Here is a 23,958-nt window from a genome sequence, read left to right on the forward strand (position 1 = left end):
GTTCTCTTGCACGTACTCATATGCTACAGAGGCCAAGACCAAGACTTCCTCAAAAAGGTCAGTTTTATATAGAAAAGCAAGCAGGCTAATCGCCTCCCCTCGCTGCCTTTTCCTAAGGTTCTTGGCATCTGGCCCTGTTATGTGCAACCCCCGGTTTGACCAATGCTTCCTCTTGTTTGCTACTGCATACTCAACACAACTGTATAACTGAAGGGAAGCTTATGCCAGTTATTAGTGCTGAGGCAACCCATGCCCCCAGATGAGGGAGTAGTTTCATGAAGCATTTCCTTCTGGAGCCTCTGCTTTCAAGGGGAAAAAGTTATGCGAAGGGCTTTTGGCTCGTCTCTATTAACTGGTTGTTGTTGTTTTTTTAAAAAAATGTAAATACTAAATTTTCTTTTTTGTTGTTGTTTCAAGATTTAAATTAATTGCAGAAAAAAATGTGAGGTACATGTACCTTTTATTCTTCTAAACATTCCCTGTGCATTCATAGAGATGGCAGTCAAGTGGCACATCAAACATTCTCAAAAACCATTCTCCTAGGCTGCTTCTACCTCATTCTCTTCCACCAAGTTCTGCACATGATCAACCCAAACAGCCAATTTACAGACTCACCAACAAAGTGTGCCAGAAGACAGATTGGCTATTGGTAACGGTCACTCTACAGCAGCCAGCTTCTCATATACACTACTTTTATGGGCTGTAATTACTCCCATGCTGCTGCAGTATGTGTGTCGATACTGCAACCACTTGGGTGGGGCCAATCATGTGGTCTTTCCCACCCAATTACTTATCTGGTTGAAAGGACATGTACAATTGGTCCCCCTACCTACTTGGGGTCGCACACATACACTACAGGAAAGCAGATTCCATACAGCATTAGGGAAGTGTGAAGGGGGCATTGCTGCTTGTAAGTCCAGATGGAGAAAAGGAATAGTATTATTTTCCTGTCCCATCCTTCTGTAGCGTAAGAAAAAGTATTAAGCACTGCTAAATGTTGGAGCATCACTTGAATATTAAATAAGGAGTGCTTACTACTGAAGAAGTATAGCTGTGCCATGTTGGGTATACTTCTTCTTTTTTTTGCAAATTAAATTTTTATTGATTTTCAGTACACATACATACATTCAAAAATTACACATATATAGGTTACATATTTAACTTAGGCTCTATCATGCCTCTGACTTCCCTCCATTTCTTTGGTAAGTATCAAATAAAGTTCTAATATCACGTACTCTATATATCTTATTATCAACTACATGCTGTAAGAGTTATTCCAACCCTACCAGTGTCTTCAAAGATTTACAATTGTTTCTTATATACATCAAATATTTACTCCAATTTTCTTGAAACTTCTGTTGGGTATACTTCTAAAGGCAACAACACATTTGAAACAGTAGTATATATGAAGCAGACACCTGATTTATAACTGTGTTTTTTTACCTTTTTCTCCTCACCACCCATCATTTGCAATAATATGATAAAGTACAAATTGATTAGCAACTATTAGAAGCCCTAACAGACATGGAATATGTAGCATGGTGATGTGCAGAAGCGTCGGTACAAAACAAATGTAAGCTTGCTGCACGTAAAGGGAAATAATGTCACTGTTATTGTAACTAGAAAGTATGTTGGGCATGCCAAGCAACACTGAATCTAATCTTCTCTGGCTGCTTTTCTGCTCCCTAGGCTCTTCATCTATCTTTATCTCCCCTGTCCCCCAACTGAAAAAAAAGTACTTTTTGAGTACAAGCAATAAATCAAAAAGTCTCTGGTGTTCTGCATCAACTCCTCCGATTGTTCAAAATCCAGAAACTAACATGCAAAATAAGAATGTAGAAACAGAACAGGCAGTAAGGAATATGGGACCCAAGAGCACAACAAAGTTTAGCATGTGGAAGGGAGAATGGAAATAAAACTTGGTATAAAGGAGAAGAGATCATAATGTTCTTCTCTGAAGTATCACAGATCATACTCTGACATGATATTGAATGCAAAACTATTATTCTAGAGATGTAACTGACTGACTTTTGGAAGTATGGAGCCTAGTTTAGCACAAATGTCAATATAAAGTTTTCCAAGATGAAGCACATACCCTCATGGGACAGGGCACTGAAAGACCATAAAAGAATGGGAGGAAAGTATTATTTGCTAATTATATAAATTACAGACCACTCTTAATTTCAATATAAATCCCACAGCAGATTGCAATAATTGTTTAAAACCTCAGTATCAACCTTTTCAAATCTCCTATGGGTTTTTAGAGTATTATTTGCCTTTTGCTTTTGCTTTGTTTTCTGTGTGTGATTTTGTTAGCTGGAGAAACAAATATTTTAAAAATGCACACTTGATGTCAGTTCAACACAGTTCAACATCAGAGGCACGCATCAAGATCAGTGCATCTGTGAGGGCAGGCCAGTCAATTCCACCTTCAATTGAACAAATGCAGATGCTGTGAAAGATCGTAGATGCCTAGCCACCCTGAAACATTCCAAAGCTGACTGAACAAAATGACCAATTGCAAAGACATAAGCCGGGGGGGGGGGGCTGAGTATGTGGCTATTGGGATACGGAGCAGGAGTCTTCCTGGTAGAAGGTGGACAGGGAAAGTAAGGTTCACCCCCGAATGTGGCTAAGGCAGAGGGAATGGGGAGGGAAATTTTATAGTATGGTCTCTCTCCATATGTGCCTGTCCATATACTAATGTCTTCATCAGAGAGCCTTCTCTGGGCTTCCCCACCTTCCATTTTTAATACAGTGGTGCCTCGCAAGACGAAATTAATTCATTCCGCAAGTCTCTTCGTCTTGCGGTTTTTTCATCTTGCGATGCACGGTTTCCCATAGGAATGCATTGAAAATCAATTAATGCGTTCCTAGGGAAACCGCCTTCAGACCAGGTCCGGGGACAGTCTGTCCCCGGACCTCTTCTGAAGGCTGGGGGGGGGGGACAAGGGCTTTTCTTCTCACCCCCAGCATTTTAAAAAACCCTGGGACAGCGGAGGACTTCTCCGCTGTCCGGGCGATCTTAAAATGCTGGCGGGCGGCATTTTAAAATCGCCCCGGGACAGCGGAGGACTTCTCCGCTGTCCGGGGCGATTTAAAAGCCCCTGGGAAGGCAGGCAGGGGGGACAAAGACTTTCGCCCCCCGCCCGCCTTCAGAAGGTGTTCCCACCCCCCCGCCCGGCTTCGCAGCAGCGCTACGAAGCCCGGCGGCTGGGGCAGGTGTTCCCGCCCCCCCACCCCGCTTCGGAGCAGCGTTCCGAAGCGGGGTGGCTGGGGCAGGTGTTCCCACCCCCCCGCCCGGCTTCGCAGCAGCGCTACGAAGCCCGGCGGCGGGGGCAGGTGTTCCCGCCCCCCCCCGCTTCGGAGCAGCGTTCCGAAGCGGGGTGGCTGGGGCAGGTGTTCCCACCCCCGCCCGGCTTCGCAGCAGCGCTACGAAGCCCGGCGGCTGGGGCAGGTGTTCCCGCCCCCCCACCCCGCTTCGGAGCAGCGTTCCGAAGCGGGGTGGCTGGGGCAGGTGTTCCCACCCCCCCGCCCGGCTTCGCAGCAGCGCTACGAAGCCCGGCGGCTGGGGCAGGTGTTCCCCCCCCACCCCGCTTCGGAACAGCGTTCCAAAGCGGGGTGGCTGGGGCAGGTGTTCCCACCCCCCCGCCCGGCTTCGCAGCAGCGCTACGAAGCCCGGCGGCTGGGGCAGGTGTTCCCCCACCACCACCCCGCTTCGGAGCAGCGTTCCGAAGCGGGGTGGCTGGGGCAGGTGTTCCCACCCCCGCGCCCGGCTTCGGAGTACGGGGAGATCGCTTCTCCCCACCGCCCCTTGCTTCAAAAGAGGTCCGGGGGCAGCGGGAAGCGCTCCCGCTGCCCCCGGACCTCTTTTGAAGCAAGGGGCGGTGGGGAGAAGCGATCTCCCCGCAGCCGCTTGCTTCAAAAGAGGTCCGGGGGCAGCGGGAGCGCTTCCCGCTGCCCCCGGACCTCTTTTGAAGCAAGGGGCGGTGGGGAGAAGCGATCTCCCCGCCGCCCCTTGCTTCAAAAGAGAAGACCCGCTGTCCCCGGGGCAAGCTTCGTTTTGCGAAGCAAGCCCATAGGGAAATTCGTCTTGCGAGGCAACTCGAAAACGAAAAAACCTTTCGTTTTGCGAGTTTTTCGTCTCGCGAGGCGTTCGTCTTGCGGGGTACCACTGCAGGTAGCTAGCAGGGAAATATACTTTCTCTTTAAACTGCTGCCCCCCACCAGACTGAATACTTGGAGAGCATCCTATTTATTGAAAAGTATACAAAAAAGGGGAGGGAGGGCTGCAGAGATAGTTGAGGCAGGACCCACTGGGGTTGAAGGAGTAGGGAAGAGGGAGTTAGGCACTTCTGTCTTCCACTGCCTCCCGCAGTTTGGTCAGACTCATGTTTGTAGCTTCGAGAACACTGTCCAACCATCTTATCCTCTGTCGTCCCCTTCTCCTTGTGCCCTCCATCTTTCCCAACATCAGGGTCTTTTCCAGGGAGTCTTCTCTTCTCATGAGGTGGCCAAAGTATTGGAGCCTCAGCTTCAGGATCTGTCCTTCCAGTGAGCTCTCAGGGCTGATTTCCTTAAGAATGGATAGGTTTGATCTTCTTGCAGTCCATGGGACTCTCAAGAGTCTCCTCCAGCACCATAATTCAAAAGCATCAATTCTTCGGCGATCAGCCTTCTTTATGGTCCAGCTCTCGCTTCCATACATCACTACTGGGAAAACCATAGCTTTAACTATATAAAGCCTCATATATGGCTTGGCAATCATGAGGGTTGTGTGCAGATGGAAAGAATTGGGAGTGGAGAGGCAAAGGCACAAATTCCGTGAGATGGGTGTGTGTGTGTGTGTGTGTGTGTGTGTGTGTGAATTTCACATGCCAAACTCAGACAACTAGTCACCTTTAGGATGTCAGTAAGATATATTGCACTTCAGTTTGTAATTTGTCTTTGAACTTTTAAAATATATCTACTATATATTTTGGAAAGCTTGTTTGTCCAGCCACTATGCATTTGGACACCTTAGAGCAGTGTTTTTCAACCACTGTTCCACGGCACACTAGTGTGCCGCGAGATGTTGCCTGGTGTGCCGTGGGGAAAATTGAAAAATTCGAAAGATTTTTTTTTTAAAAAATGTCACATTTTCGCCCACTAGGCGGGCGCCGGACTGTGTCCACCCTATTTTCCATCCGTCCTGGGTGGGGATCAGATCGGATGGGATCGGATGAGAGCGGACAGGCGGTCCGCTCTCATCCGATTCCCCATAGAGAGCAGCGGGGCTCTGACATCTCCCTCTCCGCACACAGTGGTGGTGTTCCTCGTGATTTTTTTCATGAAACAAGTGTGCCTTTGCCCAAAAAAGGTTGAAAAACACTGCCTTAGAGATCGTAACCAAGCTTTTCATGATGGTTCCTGAGATCAAGATGCAGGTTTTTTCTCTATGTTTGGATACAACTGGGTGCTGTTTTGAATCAAGATGGCAGTCTGAACCTTTCACAACTGCAATGAACCATTGGTTTCAGAATTAGACTGAATTTTTGGTTTCATAGAATTCCCGGGAAATGCTGGGTACAAGGTTGCTAGTTTTCTATAGTTTTCTTGAACACCCTTTAGGTTCTAAATATGTTGTGACCAGTGCTTCCCCCCCAGGGGGTACTCAAGAGTATGCAGTACCAGCACCTCTTTTTTCGTTGTTAAAAAGTGTAACAACTTCATGGTGAGAAGCGGCACCTATTTTTCTAGAAAAGTAGTACTGATTGTGAACCATCTAATAACCCAGCGGTAATGGGACCAGTGTTACAGTGAGCAGGAAGAACCACCAGGACATAATGCTAGCAAACAGCAATCCATTATTCAAGGCTTACATGCTTTAGGGAGTGAGGGAGAAAGGAATATGGTTTTAATTTCAGGCCTTCACTTTCTAGGTGCCCCCAAGGGGCATACACATTTCCTATATAAAGTTCAGTCTGTTTGCAATTAAGTCCTCCTCCTCTGCTTATTCCTAGCTAAATTAAAAATAGTAAAATCAGGATAACCTTGGACTTTTTGACATAAACAAGGCCACTGTTTGCAGAGGTATAAATATACTGATCAGGTTTATGGGTTTTAGAAGGCTGAAACAGCCTTGTGAACTTTTCATGTTGAACGAATGTTATGTTTCAAAGAACTAATAAGCATCTGTGCCTCCTTTTGAAACCTGAAGGCTTTTCAGTGAGAGCAACTTCTTATTTGAACTTCAAGTGTAGTCCTGTATAATATCAGCCCTGGAAGCTAACTTCATTTATCTGAAACAAATAAAAAAAATCCTTTCAGTAGCACCTTAGAGACCAACTAAGTTTGTTATTGGTATGAGCTTTTCGTGTACATGCACACTTCTTCAGATACCATTTCTGAAGAAGTGTGCATGCACACGAAAGCTCATACCAATAACAAACTTAGTTGGTCTCTAAGGTGCTACTGGAAGGAATTTTTTTATTTTGTTTCGACTACGGCAGACCAACATGGCTACCTACCTGTAACTTCATTTATCTGGGCTCGCTGCAAATACCTCTTAAGTGAGTTCAGGGATTTCTGTGTATGGTCTGACTAAATTTCACCCACCATACAATATTTCTCCACAAAATGTTTCAGCAATATGCACCCCACAATATGTTTGAGCAGAAGGGGGAAGATGTTCCGTCTTTTTGCCACTTCTGTCATAATATACACTAATAAAGGTACTCAATTCTCTGAGTGTGTATCCATATGGACTCAAAATGACATGACCCACAAACTAGAGGGAGGTAGCACCATGCTTAGGGAAACCCCAAGGTTTACAGATGTACAAAAAGTATTTAAGGGGGAAAACCTTCCAAAGGGGTTGTGGGAGATTCTAAAACAGCCTAATAAGGAATGATCTCAGTGGTCATGGAGCGCTGGTGTGAATGGTGCACATAATAATAATTTCTACCTCTCTTGTATTACTTGAACTTTCAGGATATACAAAAGGAAGTACTTCCTTGTGCAAGACATGTTAAATTCTGGAGGAAGCTTTACCAAGATATCGTGATGATTGCCAACTTGGACAGCTTTCAAAGGGGATTGGGAAAGCATAAATCTATCAGAAGGTATCAGGCAATATGCCTCTAAATATTAGTTGATAGAGAACACCAGCAGGAGAAGGCTGTTGCATGCCCATGGGCATCTGGGTGGCCACGGTGAGAACAGAATGCTGGACTAGATGGTGCTAATCCAGCAGGGCTCTTCTTAACTTCTTAGCCTAATTTTCACCCTTTGCTCTCAGAACAATCAAGTGACACTACTATTTCTGACTTTTTGAAACTCAAAGAGCTTTTAGTTTTACTCTTAACAATTTATCCTGGATGAACAGTTTTGGTGGAGTTTAAAAACTTCATTTGTTTCATTTAAGCAATTCGAGTTTGCCCAATAAAGGATACCATCACGACATTATTTTCTTTCCTTTTTTCTTTTCTTTTCTTTTGGCAGCTTGTGATTTTCCAGTTGGAGATATAAACTCCAGCAAGCAAATTGCAGGTAGGGTGAATTTCTTCTGTACCAGCACCTCCCTGCCTCGTGCCTCTCTCCACCCTCTCACCCCAGGCATTCTTTGCTGCTCTGTTTATATTTCAGAAACCATATGCCAAAAAGGAATCCCCTCTCAGCAGTAAATAGGTCCAGGAGAAACTAACTCAGCAATAGTCAAGCAAGAGGCTGGCTATACAGGTATAACTTTTCTATTTTTTATGACACTATTTAGGATTAGGGAAAATTAGAAAGAAAGGAATTTCTTTTTCCATTTCCCCACTTTTTGTTGAGCACAATTGGCCAGGTGTGTTTCTCCTGGCAACTCTTTACTAAGCCTTTTGAAGGCCTATGGGGAAATGTTTCCTCAGTCCCACTTTGTATAAATACACATTTAGATATTAGTGCTTCTTTAATTTTTATTGTTCAAGTTCTATGGAACTCCTTGCTACAATAATTCAGAATTCTGTGGTGACTTTTTTTTGCTGTGACCCATTCCCTTAGAATGCTTTTAGAACTTCCTAGTAGCTTAGTATAATAGGTTTAGATGTGAGATTGACTCCCACACTGGAGAAAGAATGAACTATTAGCTAAGATGGTTTATTAAAGGGATATTTTGTACATTAAAGTACTGACGTTTACTATAGGGTCCTGATTATCGTTTCTAAGAACTCAATAGATTTGGTTGCTGAAACCTGCCTATAAGAGGCATTTACTTCAGGTCCAATTACCTAAAGCTCTAACCCAGCCAAATTCACTCAAAACTCGGTCCAGTAACTGGATACAATCTGCTTCTGACACCAAATTTCCTCCAGGTGTACTTATGCCTGGACAGTTTAGCTTTACACATCGACAGCCTGTTAGTCTAATACAGCCACTGGCTCCCTTCCTTTGATATTGACCAGCAAAGTATAGTTATCACACTGGGCAGGACTAGCTTAGACCTCAGCTATCCCACTTTGCCTCAGCTTTTACTGGTCTTAGCCATCATCAACTGACTTTCCCAACTGGCGTTCTTTCTCCACACTTGACAGTTAACTGTCCTTTTCCCACTGACTAGGACCACCAGCCAATCAGAATCTGTTGCTTCTTGAAGGAGAATTCAGTCTGAAGAAAAGCAGAAATTTGCTTTCCACTCAGTATCACAGATGCCCTCTCTTCCCTGTCATGTGTTCCTGAAACCTGGGACTGTTCCAAATCTTAAACATACTGGAAAGCATATCCTTAGGCCAGCTGTGATCTGATCATGCTGTAATGAATGAGAGAAAACAAAAACCAACATAGAGCTGGGCAAACAATAGGGCTCCTTGTTCTAGCCTGGAAGTGATCTTCATCCTCCATACCCCTCTCTCCATCAAAGCATCCCACAAAAAGCAAGATTCTGAGAGGGTTATGCAATATGCCCTGGGTGATCCTTTCTTGACTAAAGTGGCCTGTGTTGTTTTGAAGGTGACACTCCTTGCATTGGAGAACATATGGGAAGGGAACTATTATAGATCCTTTAAAATAGGTGATGAGCAAAGCAGTCATTATTTCTGCCAATTATAAGCTTTGTGGGGGTGTTCAAGGCTAGGGTTTTTTAAACTTCTAAAACAAGGACTAGAAATGATTCTAGTCCTTCTGTAAATCATCTGGAAATGATAATTTTAATCTTGGATCAGAACTGTTCTGCCAAAATCCACAAATAGCTCAGTACTGTTCTGACAAAATCCACAAATTTTGGAAGGGCCCAGAATTCTATTGATGTGGCATATACATTCTGAGACAGATTTATCACGGCAAATGAATATATTGACCTTTTTATATAAAAAAAGTCTGAGAATGCTCTTTTCTCCTCATTCTAGCCATCACAAATGATGCAAGATCAATATGGCAATTCTGTGCATGTTTACTCAGAAGTCACCAAGTTCAGTAAGACTTACTTCCAAGTAAGTGTGTATAGGATTGCAGCTTACTTTCTTCTCATTATTTTGAACTGTAAATGTACTAAAACTTTAGGAACTCATTTGTAAACTAACTGTGCCTTTTGAGCCCTACTCACCCTGTTGTCAACAGAAAATGCAAGAAAACACTGTTTTATCACTTTCTTCTGTATCAAAATCCTTGAAAACCACGGATCTGTCCTCTCCATCAAAACAGAGTACAACTCTTTCTTTCCAGAGATGGAGAAAACCTCCCTTTCTTAATAGAAATAACAGAAAAATAGATATTGCTATTAATACTACTGTTGATTAGAATGGAACCTGTTAGAAATGGCAGGAAATGCTTCTATCTGCAATATTATACTATTTGAGATGCGAGCTAAGTCTTTGACTCTTCAGCAGTTTTCCTGCTCCCAGCCTCTGCATAGTTTCTGTATGAAGTTTTTACACCTTCTGATGCTCAACCCTTTCCTTGCCAGGGTTCCTGCAGTCCTCAGCCTCTTCCACCCATGCCTTTCTGAGGCATTTTCTTTTTAACCTTCCTTCTTGGTCCTCTGTTTGTTAGACCCAATGTAGTAGTAGTCACACTTTGATAATTCGGCTGCCACTAACAGATGTTAGTCAATGGAGGACTGGGCTTGGCCTCTTGATGTGGCTGCTGGTAGAGGCCGGGCTTAATCTGTGTGGGATAGGTGCAGAGACTCCAGACATAAATGTTGGTGCAAACCAGAGTCATAAGTGCGGAGAGCACTAGAAGCCACTTGTGCCTACACTGCTCAGATCAAACTGGTGCCTCTTTTGAAAGCTGCCTCCTAGCGGTAGCTAGCATGAGTACATATTCTCCTCAGCTATTTAGCCAGTATGAGCACATACTCACTTCCTCAGCTACTACTTTGTACCTCAGTGCACTGGAACACAGGAAGTTGCTAGTTCTAGGCTCTATTTCCATTCAGTTCCCCAGCGCTCAGCCTTCCTGTCACAGAAATATACGGTTATGCCAGTAATTTAGCCCCTACACTTAAAAACAAAAAACAGTACTCAAACAGTGCTTTTTCTTTAGTTGTCAGTTATTTGGTTCTTGAATTCAATATAGTCCATTTCCTTTAAAAAAACAAGAAACAAAAAAGAGTGCATGCATGCAGGAGGAGAGAGGGGGACTTGAATTAGGCTGGAATGTTGAAAAGAAGCATGCCAAGGTCAAAGCATATGGAAAACAGACAGGAGGGCTATATATAGTACACAATGACTTGCACTAATTTATGTGTTAAATAAAAAAAGGGGAAAAGGAGAATTCAGAATTGCTTGGAAAATGAATGAGAGATGTAATGGAAAAAGAACATAAGCTTAGGGAAGGAGCTGGAAGTTATTTAAGTGACTTGCTGCTATAAAGGCTGCTGTGGGGGAAATTGCCACATAGAGTCAGCAGATGTATTGAGAAATAATATGGACAGATAACGTATAACTGTGCAAATGCTTAAGTCTGAAAGTATTTCCAGATCAGAAGGACACTTAGAACATTCACAGTATCACACGTACAATGGCTATACAACTATGTGTATCTTGTGATTACATGCAAGGCTAAAAAAAAGCCCACAATGTTGTATTAGTTGCAAAATTCAGGGTCCCAAGAAAGCTTACTACATTAAAATTTACATAGTAAGCTGCCAGCTCTTGTGGCTGTGAACATAGGCTTGAAAGGGAACCCAATTTGTTGGAAACTGATACCATGGGTCATTCAGGTGAGCCTATGAAGACATGCCTACCTTTACTTCCCACCACAGCCTTTACCTATATGGAAGAGAAAACTAACTGTGGTCCGGTTTTCTAATGAAGAGGCAGCATGACACCCATGATTTGTAGCAAGACGCTCCTAGAACCTTTGGTATCCGGTCCTAACTTTAAACTCCCAGGTCATCATGAACCTTGGTGCGAAAGCTCTGGTTCCTTCTTTCCTCTCTGGAACAGATTGGTGCTTCAATCTCACTTTCTCATTTCTCTTGATCTTGTTCTCTTGCCTCTCTGTTCTGCCCTCATATACTCAATTCCACCTCATTTACATTTGAAGCTTGCCCCACTATAGCCTCTATTGCAGCCTAGGGCCCTCCCCTCTCACATAGCGGCAGTAATTCTCTCTCTTTATCTCTCTTCCTTCTCCTCTGTACAATTAGGCAAATTAGCTGATGCCCTTGGTTGTGCCTTATCTAGGTAGCCCCAAAATCTTGGATAGTTTGCTTCCATTGACAATACAAGTAAATATTCATGTAAGGCTACATGTATGATCAGAGCTGCATGTTAACAACACAGGAATGCTATACTGAGATAGAATTGGGAACTGTGGTGTCTCACAATATATCACATTGGAGCTAGAAGAATTCTGATATTAAGAACACTCTTTAGTTAAAAATAATAAAATAGCAGGAACAGTAACTGTCCTAAGCAGCATTTGCCTAAAGAGTTTACCTGTGGCTACACCTGCATGGGCACAGGTCGCCTTTTAGCCAAATACCAATCTTCTAGAAATTTCTCTTTGCTTTTTCTGTTGTTTCCACTGGCCAGATCTGAAAATGACTTCATCCTTACTTGCTTTCCAATTGTAATGAGAAAGTCAAGGTATTTGATTTAAAGGAAATTTCTTAACCTTGGCCCAAATCCAGAGAAAATTGGACATAAACTTCATGTGCAATAAATTAAGGGTCCCAGAGCCACCGGTTAATGGTTTGTTTGATTTTGTCTCCCAACCCTTAATTTTTTTTTAAAGCTCTTTAGTCCTATGGTGCTGCATCCTAAACTAGGATGCAGATTTGAAACTGTTCTGCTGAAGTCAGCAGAAGAAGGGGATTTACTGTAATAGCTTCTAGAGCACTGACGGTGAGTCAGATTTGTTCTCAACCTGTTTCCTAAGAAATGTGTACAGACCCAGCTGGGTGCTCTTTGTAATTCTGGCAAAGGTCAGCTCTGTCTCTTAGGATACTTAGTGAAAAGGAGAAAATTAGAAAAGGAAACTTAGTGTAAACAGTTCTCTGCATTGTTTCAGAAGCAATTAATGGTGTTTCGTCTGGTGTAATATACCCAGGTGGGAATAAGCAAAGAATACCACCAAACAGAATGCTCAGCATAGTCACAAGGACAAAATCACTTGTTCCCACAGATGAGGTAGAAGCTAAACTGCCTGGTTGTGTTTGACTCATTCAGTTGTTGTTTTGGTTCCAAAATATGAGCACAGGGTACTGGTCGGATGGGCCCTTTTACTACATTGACTTCAATTGGCTCACTAGGTTCAAGTTGCTCAAGTGAGCAGAAAAAATAGCATTCTTTTAACAAGATAAAAATATACAGTGGTACCTCAGGTTACAAACACCTCGGGTTACAAACACTTCAGATTACAGACTCCACTAACCCGGAAGTAGTACCTCGGGTTAAGAACTTTACCTCAGGATGAGAACAGAAATAGTGTGCTGGCGGTGTGGCGGCAGCGGGAGGCCCCATTTGCTAAAGTGGTACCTCAGGTTAAGAACGGTTTCAGGTTAAGAACGGACCTCCAGAACGAATTAAGTTCGTAACCAGAGGTACCACTGTATTCCTAGGAATGTTTGATATCTAAAATTCATCCACTGCATTTTGAAATAGCTTGTTGTTCAATCCAGTTTACAACAGAACTTTAACACAATAAAACCAATGTTCAAAACTATTTCTCTAGAATCTTTTTGCTGTACAGTCGTACCTTGGTTGTTGAACGCCTTGGTACTCAGATGTTTTGGCTCCTGAACACCGCAAACCTTGGAAGTGTATGCTCCAGTTTGTGAATGTTTTTCGGAAGCCTAATGTCTGATGGGACTTCCGCAGCTTCCAATTGAGTGCAGGAGGTTCCTGCAGCCAATCAGAAGCTGCGCCTTGGTTCTCGAACAGTTTCGGGAGTCGAATGGACTCCTGGAACGGATTAAGCTCGACAACCAAGGTACGACTGTACAGGTAATAAATAATTCCACCCCAGATGCCTTTGCCTGCCATCTAAAAACAAACCAACCCATAATGATGGGCTAATGTGAGTTTCCCTAGTAAGGAGTTTGACACTGAGGAGGCCCTACTCTAAGTCTCAACCAGGTTAACTAGGCCAAGGGGGGGTGGGGGGGAGAGCAACTCAATGAATATTCCAGTGCTCTGAGAACACTGGTTTATATAGTGAGCCTTTAGATACGGGAATGATGGAAGGCCTCCTCTCACTTTGCTGCCATATGATTGTTGGCAGGCTTGAGATGTGGACAAAAGCCCTCAACTCTCCATTCCTAAATGTGCTCCAATTAGGATCTCTAGGAGAGAGAAAGCTCTACAAACTATCTAGTAAAATATATTTTCTTTCCTTTTAAAAAAATACATGGAAATCCCTTTGCCAGGAACTCCACATGATTTTGCTGCCTGTGGTTGAGAGAAGATCAGTCTGGGTATGTGGGGAGCTATTCTTCCCAGATTAGGTCACTGGAGGAACAATCTGACCTGGAAGATGAGCAAAATGTGCTAAAATCACCAGGAAGGGAGTTAAGGAAGCAGAATTTGTTCTTCTTTTATTGGTAGAAGTGTTGGCTAGGCCAGAGATGAGGGCTTCTCAACATGCCCCCTTTTAAAATCAGGGCAGCTCAAATGTTTATTATTAGTGGCACCAGGTCCCAATGCCTCTCTCCTAGGTTCTGATTCCTACCTTATTGTATTGTTATCCAGGTCTGCAGCTGCAAAGGGGCAGCGTCTCCGTAGAAATGCATAAGCTACCATCTCCAAATTTTCAGTATTCGTTTAAAAGGAAAAGTCCTCTTTCTTATGGAGATGGAGAGAAGGGGTGAAGATGTAGGATTCTATGTAACAAGACAGCTGTAAGTTCTAGAACCGGTTACACTTTACTGATTGAGTTCATTAACTAATACCCTGTCCCATAACAGTCTGTTTCCTTTCTCCAGGGATGGGGGAACATGTGGTCCTTCAGATGTTGTTTGAGTCCCTCAGCCACAGCCACCATGGCCAACGCTCAGGGGATGATGGGAGATGCAGTTCACTAATATCTGGATGATCACATGTTCCCTATCCCTGCCTTACCACTTTCTTTCTAATTTTCATTTTCTCCTACTTTAGTCCAGGGGTAGGCAACCTAAGGCCCATGGACTGGATGCGGCCCAATCTCTTTCTCAATCCGGCCCATGGACGGTCCAGGAATCAGCATGTTTTCGCATGAGTCCTTTTATTTAAAATGCATCTCTGGGTTATTTGTGGGGCATAGGAATTCGTTCACCCCCCCAAAAAAAATATAGTCCAGCCCACCACATGGTCTGAGGGACAGTGGACTGGCCCCCTGCTGAAAAAGGTTGCTGACCCCTGTTAGTCACAAGGGAAAGCAGTAGACGGGGGGGGGGGAATGGGTGATGTATAGGATTCCACAGATATCTCCCTGAGTTTGTAGCGATAAATTTACGTCAGAAATTCTTCAGGCTGTGGTCGTGGGAGAGAATAATAATAATAATAATAATAATAATAATAATAATAATAATAATAATAATAATAAATGTATGACTAGACTCAGCCTTTCATTTACCAGTGAGTGATTCAATTTCAAACCTCTGCCCTAAGATCAGTAAGCCTTAAACTTCTCTCTCAAAAGAAGCACTACATTATTCAGGGCTAAAGTACTGGGAAGGCGTAACACCCCCCCCCCCCCAATCATTATAGAAAAAGAAGGTCTTGGTGGGTTACAAGAGTTTGACATGCCTTTTCTGAAAAGAGGTAGCTTTGTTCTCCACATCCATATTTTTTAAAAAATGTTTGAAGTGAACGGGCCTGTCTCTAAAAAACAGCTCAAAACAAGGGCTGCCCCAACAGTCTAGCACCACACCCAAATGGATAGACATGTTCTATTCCGAGGGTTCCTCAAGAAGCTTCATCATGGAATACAATCCGCTATAGTTGCAGTTCAGAGGGTTTCCCCTTAGGCGCACTCGGAAGAAAATGCTGTTATACCTTTTGCAGGTCTCCACTTCAATTTTCTGCCTTGTTTTTAAACGAAAATATTCATTTCCTTTATTGTTAATTTGCAACAGCACTTCACTGACTTATATGGAAACACCCAAACATATGTGTGAACTTACAGAGCAGATTACAACCTCTCATGCCTCATAAGCAGCTTGCTTAACAACCTCGCTTCTCTTTTTCTATATTAATATGAGTCAGTTAACAATCATTGTGCAACGTTTTGTTTGCAAGGACATCTGAAGCAATTGCTTAAAACTGTATTAAATTTGCACAACAGCAAAAGGCTAGCTGCAGCCTGTGATCAACCCTTGTGTGAAGATGTTGGGGCCCTTCACCTGCCCCTTGTCCAGCTATACGTATACTGAAATAATCAGGAGATTGTGCTGCTTTCAAACTTAACAGAGACTTTTCTTAAACACTTGGCTGATTCTCTCTAAAAACTGAGAAATAAATAACTTAAAAAGTTATCGCTATCCCTTTTCTTTTTGCTAGTCCTGGCAATTTCCATAGGAATGCAGAAAACATTCCATAGGAAAGTAGATTCAAGCAGTGACTTCAGCTTCCTGATAATTTTTTTAAATATCAAGTTTCTAGATCTTATGATCAGCAAGTGGCTGATGTTGGGTGTAATCTTAGAAACTTAGAGGTGTCTGGAGCAAGATTTCTAGTACCATCTTAAGAGCAGGGTTCAGTGTCCTTTGTCTTTCCTGAACCATAGCAAAACCAGAATTATCAAAAATTGTATGAGTAGAAGAATAAATTGTAGAAAACAAGGAAAAATATCCTTATTTACTTTACATTATCAGGAAACTGAGTTTAGGGTTTGGGGGTGGGGAGTTGTTGCACAGACTTTGGATTATTTTTTGATCTGAACTACATGAGCTACAGCACTGTGTTGATCTAGAAGCCTTAAGTTTGAAGGGAAAATCTGCCACTATTCTACTCTAGAATCTGACTTATGCCATTTATTTGGAAAGCTTGGTATAGTACTATCCATGTTGGGTTGCTTAAAAACAGTTTGGATGGTTACACTGACTTATATCTCAATGCACATTAAGACACAGGACAGAGAAAATGTGCATTAGATCAGTGAGGATGCAGCTAAAAAAGTGTGTGTGGGAAAGCCAACTCCCACTAATTCCACTTTATCCCTACAAGCTCCTGTGCCACCTCCAAGACTGTTCCACAGGTTCCCCTCAGAGGAGATCAGTGTAGGAGGATGTAGGGTGAAGATGAAATCTGCAAAAGCTGCCTCCTCTGTTTGGTTACTTAGGATAGTCCTGGCAGTGACCAGAACTCAACTCATAGGATCTCTGGATCCAACTCATGTTTCTCTTTTTATATACAGATATAAACATTTTTCCTAGGCTACATCATATAGATCTTCATAAATTATTTTATGAAGTTTCTCACTCAAATCCTACCATTCAAGTTGAAAAGGGAAGATCCTTTCTCGTGAGCACACCCACCCCCCTCCAGCCTGCTATTAATTGCCAGAGATCACGTCCTCCAGGCTCTTACGCATTCTTCAGAAGCAGAAATTGTGTGCGTGGGGGAACTGGCTTTAAAATGGGCCCTGAATGCAACAAATAGCAGGTATTATAAATTCCCCGGAGGAAGACACCTGCAGCTTCGCTCCTTAGGGCTTCAACCTCACCCTTTAAAAAAATTATTGCAACCTGACTACTACTCTGCCATCTTATTTAAATTTTAAGAACAAAGCTTATGAGAAAAATCAGAATTCCTTAGAACTCTCCTTTGTATGGAAAAACAATTTATTGTTTAAGTAAATAATTAAGTCTCCCCCACCTCTTCTGCTCCTATATATTCCCAAGACAGTGAGGCTTCAGATAGACTATTTTGTGGGAATTGCTTCAGGTGTACCCTTTTAGAATATTGCTGTCTTTGCAAATTACAGTCTAACTAGCACCAGCAGGTTACAAGCTACAAGAGACTTGTCCTTGGTGATCATTTTTTATCATTTCAAGCACGACCCTAATAACAAATGCAATTTCATCAAGTTTTGGAAGAAAAGAAACAACAGATACTTCAGTTTCTCACTATCTTTGTTTTCGGTCAATATGGGGCCAATTCACACAACCACTTGGGGGACTTCTTTTGTATCCAGGCATGGTATGAAGAAGCCAATTTTATAAACTCAGTTGGCCTGCACCCTTTCATTCCTGTTCCTTTCCCCATAGTAACTACTATACTTTTGCAGCATCCACAGACACACAACTCCACTGATATCTAAAGTCTCTTCCTTCCCAAGTACACTTCATGCTAAGAAGGGGGGAAAGTTGCTGCTGTCCTCTATGCGCTGTTGCTCAGTGTTTGCTGTTTCCTGGAAAATAATAAATAAATATGGTACCAATTCTGACTGGTTCCATGACATGGTGCCAGACACCAAGCAATAATTCGGATGAGGACAAAGAAAATGGCACAATTTCCTGCACCAGAAGCCTCCACAGTTTTAATAATTCTGCTGCCAGGCCAGAATGGAAAGCAAGGCTTGATTGCTATTGCCTTGCCAAGAAGGCTCATAAGAAGAAGGAACTGTGCCAGGAAGGGTATTACAGATGGAAATATCCACAGAATCTGAAGTCTTTGCCTAGCTGGAGGAGTCCAATAGAGGAAATTATGAAAATAAGGCGTTTTGTTATACAATATTGTCTCAAACAAGGGTGGCTGGATAACTTCCTCAGCCGTAGGCACAATGAGTGAGGAGGCTATAAAAGAGGGAGGAAAAACTGAAGGAGTGTTTCTGAGACCAATCTATTGAAAAAGACACTGCAAATATAATTTTAAGGGACTTGGTTCTAAAATGTAGAGCATGCAACTACAGAATCCACATCTCTTCCTTTCAGAAAGTAAAAAGGAGCGAGAAGAATGGGACATGTCATAAAAACTGCTGAACCAGCTCTCTGATTCCGCTCACACCTCAAGAAAAAAGGGAAAAAATATCTGTAGATACAGAGAAACTGACTGAATCTGCAATCATGGACAAAAACATACTCTTACCAGTGCTGAACCTTTCCCCCCAAATAAAAAGGGCTGTGGCATCTCCAACTTAGCTACCCAAAGCACTTTCTTTCAATCTAATTACAATAAAAGAAAAAATGACAAACTATGGCTTGTGAGTAAATTCTGAATGTAAGTTTGTTGTTTGGGATTACCAGTGCTTCAGCAATTGGCCAACATGCCTGCTATAGGAAAGGAAATAATTAATAGATCCCCCTCCCTGTAATCACTGCAGAAGGAATAGATCAACATGGGGCAGGGTGGAATTACCCCCTAATCACCAAGTATTGCACCCCAAAGGCCTTAGAAGAGGCTGTCACATTTAAGCTATGTGAATTTAGGGATCATGGTGGACTAATTTCCTAATAAAATAAACTCTTTGCTTAACAGTACCTGCAACTGAAAAGCGTATTTATCTCTAGCATGGTAGCTAGATGTTGGTATTAGATGTAGGAAACTCAAGGCTCAAATCCCTCCTTAGCTATGAAGGTCCTTAGCTATGCCAAGGCAGTAGTTCACAGGATATGGCATAAAGGCTTATAAACAGCACTGTAAGATGACTGATCTCTTGCACAAAAGAGGTACTGGAATAGTACTCCCCATAGCTGTCAACGTTTCCCTTTTTAAAAGGGAAATTCCCTTATTCCGAATAGGAATCCTCGCAAGAAAAGGGAAAAGTTGACAGCTATGGTACTCCCCCCTCCCCAATTATTAAAGCAGCAAGGAGACTGCATAATAATTGGTAAATAATAGTTTGCCTTTGCTCAGTGCTATTTTTCCAGAAAAAGAGGAAGATGGTAGTTCCCGCCAGTCCCAAATTTAAATTCTGGCCAATCAAGCCAGGCCTTGGAGGTGGGGCTTGGGAGCAGACCGGAGTGGAGCAGGTTTCACTCTGGTCCATTCTCTGGCCTTAAAAGGCCAGCTGCCCCTGACCTCAGGACTGTGAGGACCTCAGGACAGCTGAAGAGCATCCACTCCCATCCCTCCCTCATATTCATGCTTTGCGGCTTGTTCTATAGTAATGGTTTCTCTTCTAGACTATGCAATTATGGCTTTGCTGTGGTTCTTTAATTGTTTGCTGTGGTTCTCTTTGGAGCCAGAACGGAATTTACCAGCAAACAGATTGGCCCCATTTGCAGGTTTTGGCTTCCCCATAGCAATAGTCACAACTTTGGTGGGTCTGGGCATTGGGGTGGAATCCTTTGTCTTACATTGGGGTGAAGTGGTGCCTCATCCCCACCTCTTAACAGCTCAATCACAGGGGTACCCCATTGGAAGGGTCTAGTTGGAAGTCTCTGTCCAGAAGCCAAGGCATGCGGCAGGTGGGCCATAGAGCTTCTTTCGGTGACAAGGGAGGGCCATCCGTGTAATTCTGCATCTTGTGATGGACCCAGCATCCCTTGATCGACTCTCATGCCTCAGCCCTCCACCAGGAGGCTGGGAGGATCACACACCCAATACCTAAGCCAAATCTTACCTATATCTGGAATTGTGGCCAATTTCAAATCCCAGAATGTTTCCTTGTCCAGTTTGTTCACCTTAGACTAGGTCTTGCTCCCGGGGAAGGGGTCACTGTGAGTGGGACCACAACTGAATCCTCATCTGCTATACTGGCACTAGGAGAGTGAGTAGCAAAGTCTTGCAACATTTTGTCTTAACATGTAAGTCAATTTTGTAATGCCTTCAGAAAATGCTTCTATTTGCCTCATGGTAACTTCTGAATCCTCCATCTGTTCCAGTCTGTCTAGATCACGGGTGTCAAACACAAGGCCCGCGGGCCGAATCCGGCCCGCCAGACCTCGTCATGTGGCCCGTGTAGCCGCCGCCAGCCTTCACCTTTTATTCTTGCTTCTTCTTTTTTTTGACACAAGAAAGCCGCCTCTTCAGCGCATGCGCGGCAGCCTACAAGCCAGAGAACGTCTGCCCTCTAGTGGCGGCAAACTGCTGATGCGGCCCCCGATGAATTTGAGTTTGACACCCTGGTCTAGATCATCACCATCATATACTCTGATATCTAAACCAGGCTTAAACCATTTCTTTGATCCAATTCCAGATGCCTGTCCCAAATCCATCAAACATGCATATACTTCCCCATCTTCCTGCTTCTTCTTCCTTAAATTTCCAAAATTACTAAAAGCAACTTTCTTTGGCTTCACTTTAGCTGTACAGTGGTACCTCAGGTTACAGATGCTTCAGGTTACAGACTCCACTAACCCAGAAATAGTACCTTGGGTTAAAAACTTTGCTTCAGGATGAGAACAGAAATCGCGTGGCAGTGGGAGGCCCCATTAGCTAAAGTGGTACCTCAGGTTAAGAACAGTTTCATGTTAAGAACGGACCTCCAGAACGAATTACGTTCTTAACCCAAGGTACCACTGTAGCTGTTAAGAGGACATAATCTGGAGGTTCCATGGCTTCGCATTTTGCTGATGGGCTTCTTGACCGATCAGCAAATTAAAATGGGTTGCCAAGTGCCACCTTAGCAAGGTCTTGTTTGATGGGATGTTCAGCAACTGCACCATAGTCTCTATATTGAATTGATGTTCCAAAACCATTAGCCCTCCATGAACACCACCCCCTCTCAAATTAGGAGTACAGGTGAAACTTGGAAAATTAGAATATTGTGGAAAAGTTCATTTATTTCAGTAATTCAGCTTAAAAGGTGAAACTAATATATGAGATAGACTCATGACATGCAAATTATAACAAATAAATCACAATTATAACAAATAAAGGCTTGACATATCTCACTTTGCATGTCATGAGTCTAGCTCATATATTAGTTTCACCTTTTAAGTAGAATTACTGAAATAAATGAACTTTTCCACAATATTCTAATTTTCCAAGTTTCACCTGTATATTCTGCAAGGTCAACTGAGTGCAACCGCTCCATCATCTGATGATTGGGCCACTGTAAAACCTCTGATGGTGTGATGTTATTCCCATCTGATGGTCTCCTGCCCAGACAGCTGGGTTCAAAGTTATTTATTCTTAGAATTTGAATGGCACGCTTGATGCTAAGGTGGTGGAGGATACTCACAACTTTCTAAGACGATAATTCATCAACAGTCATATAATGAAGCATTCAACCATCAACCTTTATCAAATTGGGTCTTAAACTGGGATAGTCCAATATCATTCAATTACCTTGTAACCCAATTGTAATCCAGTTTTCCTTGGTTGTTCTGATCCTAATGCCTGAATAGTGAGCTGGAGTTGTCCCTGATGCAGTGGATGCTTTATTCCAAGTTCCTTCTCTAAATCAGTCTGAGAAGTTTGCAACAGAGTCTGACCAGAAAGTATCCAATGTTTGCCATGACCTGTGTTAAAACCCAAACCCTGTTCATGAGGCAAGTTGTAAACTTGCTCCTTTGTCCATTTAGCAAATAGCATGTCAAAATCATTATTGCTTTGTCCAAGATCTCTCAACTAGCCTAATCTTGGTCCTGCTGTTCTTATTCCTCTTTTGAACTCAGCCTCTGTCATGCTATCTGGATTAAATGTGGTAGACTGGTTTTTTCTGATTCTTCCAAACAACTTCTTGATTCCTTTTGCTTTCTTTTTTGGATTCAGGAGAAGATTGAGTCAGAGGCCCATCTACTGTATCTTTTGGTCAAGTCAGCAAGCTAGCCAAATCTAGCAGTGTCAGAGCTTGTCTCCATGCCGCCCGGGGTGTGTATGTGTGCACACCCACACTGGGGTGGGGGGCAGAGGACAAACGGAGCCCACGAGATGAAGCGCTCACAGACTCCCCATGAATGGAGAAGTTGGGGACTGGCAGTCAAATATGCCATTTGAATAGTCCAGAGCCTTGGAACCTACAATAATGCCACCCATCTGTCCTAAAGCAGCAGCCAGCATCTCACTTGCATCACTCATCATTTTCTGGATTCTGCAAATTCCCAAGTCAAAAGCAGACCAGGACTTCCCCCAAAGTAAAGGCCTCACCCCCTCCCTTTCTCCACCCCTAAAAGCTCCCTCTGTCTTGCACCAAGCCAGCAACCCCAAAGCAAGATAACTGAACTATAAGGAAGGAATATCAGATTAAGGCTGCAATCTTATACCGACTTAGCTGGAAGTCTGCTGCACTACACTCAATAGGGCTTACTTCTGAGCGGCCAAGTATAGGATTGTGGTGCAACACAGGCGTAACCTCCTATCTTCACCTCCTTCAAGACAGATCTGTCCAGTGTACGAGACACTGCTCTTATCACTAAGGATAGGCCTCTAGTGCAGAATGTGCAAATAGCGAGGAAATCATCCTAGTTTTTTTATCTTCCCTATGGAATTACAAATGTTTGATCTGTTGAACTCATATCCTGGCACATGTTTGCTTCAAACTATCTCAGTACATTTGATATACTTAGCTTTAAGTGTACTAATGATGCCAAGGTGAGATTTGTTCATTTTTATTTAGATTTATGGATTTATAAATCTAAATATAAATTTATAGATTTATATACCAGCCTTAATTGTAAGATTCCAGGATTTTTTATTAATTTATTTAAGCTGTTCATATGACACTTAATCCCCAAAGTTTGTAAGTGGCATACAGTGCCTCCATCTTCTCAGGGTTCAGGCTCAGTATACTGGTCCTCATCCAGTTCACCACTGAGCCCTGACAATGGTCCAGATCATGTTCAGCCACCCACTCCCACCACTCAGATGTTTTGGAGAAACAGAACTATGTGTCAACAGTGTATTGATGACACTGTATCCCAAGACACCCAATGCGTGCTCCCAATGGCTTAATATTGAGCAATGACTGAGGAGCACTGGGGACAAGATTGTGCCCTGCGGCACACCATAGCACAAGAATCATGGATTTGAGACACAATCTTCCAGTGCTATTCTCTGGACATGGCGCTGAATGTAGGAATGGAACCACTGTAAAATACTGCCGCTAATACACATGCCAAAGAGCTGCTCCAGGAAGCTACTGTGGTCAATGGTATCAAAAGCTGCTGAGAAACAGGAACAGAGTCACACTTTCCCTGTCCTGCTGTAGATACAGGCCATCCGCCAGGATGACCAAGCGTGATTCGCAAAATCATGCCTGAACCCAGATTCAAATGGATCCAGATAATCGGTATCCTCTAAGAAGTCCTGCAACTGCCTTACTAACACTCTCTTCACCTTCTTACCCAAGAAGGGGTATTTGTGACGGGCCAGAAGTTGTTCTAAACCATAAGGTCCAGGATGGGTGTCTTCAGAAACAGACATACTATTGCCTGTTGAAGGGAAAAATACACCACTCCATAGCCATGTCCTGGAGCCACCGGGGCAAGCCCTCTGACTGGCTTCCACCAGCTAGGATGGACAGGGATCAAGAGAGCAATAAGCTGGTTGCAGCACTGCAATGGTCCTGTCCGCATCACCAGGCTGCATAAACTGAACTAAATCCCATAAAGTATGGAAAGGTGCTGCATTGTACGCTTTTACTGGAAACAGCCTCAGAAACCCCTGATTTAATTAATACAGATATGAA

At 43.1% G+C, this 23,958-nt stretch overlaps 2 protein-coding genes and 1 pseudogene across 20 annotated transcripts in view; 1 reads left to right on the forward strand and 2 right to left on the reverse strand.

Annotated features, from left to right (window-relative positions):
* The window catches only part of LOC308597318 (uncharacterized protein), a 146,941-nt gene extending 129,297 nt beyond the window's left edge, over window positions 1–17,644 (forward strand). For 2 of the 3 annotated variants that reach the window (XR_014012888.1, XM_081213208.1), the window contains 3 exons: window positions 7,483–7,530; window positions 9,363–9,446; window positions 14,154–17,644. The gene's annotated coding sequence lies outside the window, so the exon portion shown is untranslated. The remainder of the gene's footprint in view (window positions 1–7,482; window positions 7,531–9,362; window positions 9,447–14,153) is intronic. The other variant, XR_014012887.1, reaches the window with a different exon arrangement.
* RAD51B (RAD51 paralog B) overlaps window positions 1–23,958 on the reverse strand; it is a 403,358-nt gene that overhangs the window by 118,754 nt on the left and 260,646 nt on the right. The window lies entirely within an intron of this gene.
* On the reverse strand, window positions 18,317–23,693 carry LOC308592735 (liprin-beta-1 pseudogene; annotated as a pseudogene). Its single transcript has 2 exons — window positions 23,460–23,693; window positions 18,317–22,028 (listed from the first exon to the last, which is right to left on the reverse strand). The product of its transcript is annotated as a liprin-beta-1 pseudogene (transcript).

The sequence above is a fragment of the Podarcis bocagei genome (assembly GCF_964188305.1).
Source record: "Podarcis bocagei genome assembly, chromosome: 1".
NCBI classification, from domain to species: domain Eukaryota; kingdom Metazoa; phylum Chordata; class Lepidosauria; order Squamata; family Lacertidae; genus Podarcis; species Podarcis bocagei.